Source organism: Peromyscus leucopus, chromosome 1 (assembly GCF_004664715.2).
Source record: "Peromyscus leucopus breed LL Stock chromosome 1, UCI_PerLeu_2.1, whole genome shotgun sequence".
In the NCBI taxonomy this organism is placed as follows: domain Eukaryota; kingdom Metazoa; phylum Chordata; class Mammalia; order Rodentia; family Cricetidae; genus Peromyscus; species Peromyscus leucopus.
In genome coordinates, this window is record NC_051063.1 from 122,623,364 (window position 1) to 122,629,323 (window position 5,960).

Here is a 5,960-nt window from a genome sequence, read left to right on the forward strand (position 1 = left end):
AGGGACAGATGCTCCAGGAACCTTGGAACCTCCCCGCCCGCCCCGCAAGCAGTCATCAATGGCCGCAACCAAGGTTCTTGGGACAAGTGGAAAATTTGGTTTCCACCCTGGCTACTCGCTCACCAGCCCTTGACCTTGATCAAGTTACTGAAGCATTCTATATCTTTTCTCCGTGTGTGAAATGGGGATAACCTGCTCCATGGTACGACTGTGGAAAATAACAGAGTTAACAAGTATGAAATGCTTCCCCTACACTGCTCAGCACACCGCTCTCTGTCCTTTTTGTAGCAGAACTGACCCCCAGAAGAATGCCCTGGTGTAGGACACTGGGGTAGCATTCGTTCCTTGCCTGTAAGTGTGCTTGGAGGCCAGGTTACCACCAGCTAGCCTGGCAGGTCCCCGGGGTTACAAAGGCTAGAAGGCAAGGGCTCTCCTCGGAATATTGCCAGACAGATGGCTGGTTGTAGAGCGTGATGGTGACAGCTGTTCTGCTTGGGCTGGCTTTCTGGTGGGGGTGCTCAGGAAGCCCCCTGGGACTGAGCCTGGTTGATACGGCCTTGGGGAAGGGACGAGGAGTGGGCTCCTGGGCAACAACGGGAGCTGCAGAGGGCACGTCTTCCTGTCTGCACCACGGTCTCATTTGGCTCATTTTAAACGTGAGCAAAATGAACCGTTGATTGGTAAGAGCCTGCTCTGGGCCATTCAGTGGTTCCAAAGCCAGCTCTCCTAATTCCCATTCTAGCTTTTCTTGAAAACTCAGGGCAACATAGAGGTAAAGCAAAACCTCTGCCCAAACGGTGGCTTCTCCAAAGCTTCTCTCAGAAGTCTCAGAGGAATCTGGACCTCTTCCGTGAGTGCTCCTTATCTTTACCTCCTCCTTCATTCCCCAAAGCGCCTCTCTCCTCCTGGCCAGTCCCTTAGGCCAGCTCCTCAGACCAGCCCGGTCCTCCACCACCTCTCATACCTGGTTGCTTTAGCCTTCTCTAGATACCCTGAGGCCCTCTGGCTGCCCTATCTCTCCTGTCTACCTAGACACTTGCTGGACCTCATCTTCTTACTTACTTCTTTCTCATCCATGCTTGGTTTGTTTTAAATTCAAAATTATATTTATAAAAATTGTTTAGTTGAGGCCGGGAATGTAGTTGGTGGAGTGCTTGCTTGCCTGGTGTTCACAAACCCCAAGGCTCTACCCTCCAGCACTTCATAAACTGGGTTTGATGGGGGCACATCTGAAATCCCAGCACTAGGAGATGGAAGCAGAGGGAGTCAGGAGTTCAAGGTTATCCTCAGCTACCTAGCAAGTTCAAGGCCAACCTGGGATACATGAGACCCTGTCTCAAGAGTAACAAAGAAGGCTCAGGAACATGCCACAGAGCATGCCATGCCATGAACTGCACATCGTTTGCTCTGGGTGGAAATGATGAAACATTGTGGGACAGAGAGGAGAAGATGGGAGGTGATCAGGGCTCCTCTCACAGAACCTCACATGCAGGAAGCCACTTGTAAGGGTGAGGAAGGGCTGAGCGGATGAGAGGGGCGTCTTAAAAGCCTGCGGTGTGGACAGCTGCTTACCAGAGAAGACCAATCAGGAAGCTCCTACAATTTGTCCTGGCAAGAGATGATAGGACCAGAACCAAGCCAATGGTAATGAAAGGGAGGAGGAAACAAACGTGAAAGATGCCAGGAAGAATTGGACAAAGTGGGAGGAGACTGTATAAGATCTTGTTCTGGGGTTTTCAGTACGAACGGTGTTCCAACCATCCCAAGGGCAGCTGGGAGTCGTAGTCTGCCAGCAGAAGAGGCAAAGGCTGTAGATTCAAGTTTGGGTCCCATCAGTACAGAGGCAGGCCATAAAACCAGAACCATGGATTCAACATAGGGGAAGAGTCAGAAGGGCAAAGAGGAGCTACCTGAGAGGGGTCAGGGGGGCATTGCCACCAGCAGGTAGTTTAGTGGCACCTACCTTGATGGCATAATCAGCCAACATCCCTGGGCCGAGAGCTGACAAAGCTTTAAAGTTTACGACAGGCAGATTGGACTTGTGTTTTCAGTGTTCTGTTTTGTTTTGTTTAATCTTGAAGCTGAAAACATAAATAGCAAGTGGGAAGTGTTCGTAGGGACATGCCCTGGGCTTGTGAGTAGTCCCAGCCCCGAAAATATAACCCCATCTGCAACAGGTACCCTGTGGATTAAAAAGGAATCCCCATCATTGTCTCTCTTTATTTTTATTTTTATTTATTTATTTATTTTGGTTTTTTGAGCCAGGGTTTCTCTGTGTAGCTTTGGTATCTGTCCTTGAACTCACCCTGTATACCAGGCTGGCCTTGAACTCACCGAGATCCACCTGCTTCTGCCTCCTGAGTGCTGGGATTAAAGGCATGCACCACCACTGCCTGGCCTTTGTCTCTTGGTATCCTCACAGCAGGTCTCTAAAGAATGCAGAGCCATTTGAGGATAGAGATGTAGAGACCTCAGAGAAGTTAGCTGACTTTGCTCAGAATCACAGGACAAAAGAGAAAAATGATGAACTCGCATCTCCTTTCAGTTGCTGTCCTCAGGATCCCACAGCCAGCCAGCAGCAGAGCACTGGGAATGGTAACTTAGGAAAATGTGGGGGCATGCACCCCAGGTTTGCCTAGGTTTGTTCCAGAGGTCAAGGTCTCCCTCAGTACAGCTTAGTAATTTAAGTTTGAGAGAGGGACAAATCCAGATGTTTAAAAAGACATTCAGAGGGCCTGGAGAGATGGCTCAGGTTGGCTGATCTTCCAGAGGACCCAGGTTCAATATCAAGCACCCACGCTGCAGCTCACAAGCATCTGTAACTCCAGTTCCAGGGGATCTAATCCCTCTTCTGGCCCCCATAGGCTCCAGACACCCACACGGTGCACAGTCATACATGAAGGCAAAATATCCATCCACACAAATGCTTTAAAGTTTGAAGGCATTCAGGTAATGCAGGGTTTTTTGTTTGTTTGTTTGTTTGTTTGTTTGTTTTATAGGTAGTCTTTTATTTGCTTTTTAAGAAGTATCAATCCCGTAAAATGTAAATGCCAAGTCTATAGCTATATCCAAGCACCAGATTGATTCCAAGTGTCCTGGGGATAAAACAGAAATAGAAATCGAACACCATTTTTGTAGTATCAACTCAACAACTGGCTAGTGAGAATTAAACTGGGGGTTCCCCTCAGCACATCTGTGTCCATCAGTGAGGAGAAATGAAAGCAAGACCCTGAGGAGCTTGGTCACATAGGAAACAAGAAATCCCATTTATTAATTATGGATGAGGTCCCTCAGATAGACAGCCTTCCGGAAACTACGACAGCAATCAGCCAACCTTTCACTTTTTAGTCCCCTGGCCCCAGGGGCCTTCCCTCGCTGCCTCTCTTCTGGTGTTTCATTTTTTAGTTTGTGTGACTGGGTTTGTAGCTCAGGGATAGAGTGTGTGTCTAGTGTACACCGGGCCCTGGGTTTGAGTTCCAGTATTGCAAAGAGGGGGCAGGGAAAGAGCTGAGTATGTGTTCTTACAAAAGCTTCCATGTTCTAGATGAGAGTGCATGAGGCATTCAGGATGCTCTGTGGGATACCCTGTGGTGACACAGAATCGACCAAAGAAAGGACCGTGATGACTCACAGGGTAGATAATGAGGACACCGTCTGATGGCAGAAGCCGGGAGAGAATAACCCACCACTTCCCCCCGAAACCTCAAGACTGGAAGAAGCTCTCAGCGCATATGACTGCTTAACTCCATAGTTGCCACGAGTGGGCTGAAATTATTGATAAGGATCTGGCGGCGGGTGCAGTTGCTCTGTGTTCAGCCCCGGATCATACCAAGCACAGGACGTGCTCCACATTGACTGCAGAGGAGAAGCAAAGTGGAGGCACCAGAAATAGAAGCACTGTAGAAAAGAGCAGTAAGCAAATGAAATGAGAGAGTATGTAAAAGGTCTGCAAAGGTACTGTGCTGTTGCCAGTGGAGGTCTGCAGTTTTGCCCTGGGTTTCCTAGCAACTAGAGCAAAAAAAGAAACATAGGCAGCTATAACGTCCACGGTGCTGGAAGATAAAAAACAGAGCAGTTGCTCAGAAAAACTCCTCCCTCGATCTTCTTAAGGGAGCATTCCTATGGTAAATACAGGCTTGTGTTCTGGACATCCTCCTGCAGGTGACTGGCATTTTGACAAGTGTCACTCAGTATACTTGGGTGGCCAAAGCAATATCACGGCGATAAGAATGCTCCGAACATTTAGACTTGGCTCAGAGGGAGATTTTATAACATCTGGGGACAGTGATGCATCAAAGATACTTTTCCAGCACCTAAACCATCACCTCTAATCTAAGTACGAGGTAGATATCACTGCCTCATGGTGGCACTCTTTCCTGTTTGAGGGCACACTGGTAAGTTTCTCTTGGTAAAGTGTTTACAAAAAAGAAAAAGAAAGAAAGAAAGAAAAAGAAAGCATTTAACTGGGGCTGGCTTGCAGTTTTCAGAGGTTTAGTCCATTAACATCTTGATGGGAAGCATGGCGGCATGTAGGCAGACATGGTGCTGGAGAGGCAGCTGGGAGCTCTACATTTGGACCCACAGGCAACAGAAATAGAGAGACACTAGACTTGGTTTGGGCTTTTGAAACCTCAATCCCCCTCCCGCCCCATCCCCAGTGACACTCTTCCTCCAATAAGACCACATCTATTCCAACAAGGCCACACCTCCTAATCCCTCTCAAGTAGTGCCACTCCCTGATGACCCAGCATTCAAATAGCCTATGGGGGCCATTCTTGCTCAAATAACCATACCAGCCAATCTAGTCTAATCAGCAAGGTCCAGGCCAGCAAGAGATTCTATCTCAAAATAACCAGGGAGGCTGGCACCTGAGGAATGATACCCAAGGTGACCTCTGGCCTCCGCATGAACACACATCTGTGTATGCACACAAATATGAACACACACTCCCAAAGAAAAGGCCAAGCTTGATGACACAGTCCTCTCTAGTCTCAGGACTTAGAAAATACAAGGATAAGAATTCACAGTCAGCCTCAATTAGGTACTGAATTAAGACCAACCTAGGATATGAGACCCTGTCTCCAAACACTGAAAGGGAGAGGGAGGGGGAGGAGGGAGAGAAGGAGGAGTGAGGGGAAGGGAGGAAATCTTAATACAAAAGTGGTGATAGGGAGATGGAGGTTACAGCAGCCAGCAAGCAAGAAAAAAAAAATTGTAAGCTTTTTCAGTAAGTATGGAAAATAGATAATTTGACATTCTGAATGAAAAAAAGTGATAAAGTCCTATATCAAAACCCTACGTTTCTGTAGTGTTCAGACTGCTCCTGAAGTATGGCCAAATGACTTCACTAAGTTTTGGGTTAGAACTAACTGGAGCAGGGCTTAGAAACAATATACTGCTTAAAAAGAAAAAAGATATGAGTGATAGGCCACAAAGTCTGAAGGATAGGCAGAAGGTTATGACAACTGTTCATGGGGGGTGGGGGGCAGTGAGTCATGCCTCCCCTGCCACGTGACACCAGGCTTGGCAGTGCAAGCTACACCTCTCCATGAGACAGTAGCACAGGTAAGCTGAGGTACATTAGGAGTCTTTGCCTCTAGAATTCAGTCTCTTGGAATCTCTTGCAGCTACCCTATGGTGAGGAAAGTCCCAGGAGTCATGTGAAGAAGCCAACACAGAGGACCAGGGCCGTGGCTGACAGCTATAGATGATCCTAGCACATAGGCAGCACTTTGGGACCTTCCAGCCAGCCCAACACTGACATGAATCATTACAAATTACAAAGTTTTGGTGTCCTAGACCACTGAATTTTGGAGTGCTTTGTTATGCCACGGTGACACAGGAAGCAACAATGAAAGACCAGAAGGAACCTAAACCTGAGATACCAAGTACTTCCTGTGGGAGGTGAGTAAGTCCAAGGTCAGAGTCAACAAATGCAGAGTGGGAGGTGGCTCTGGATG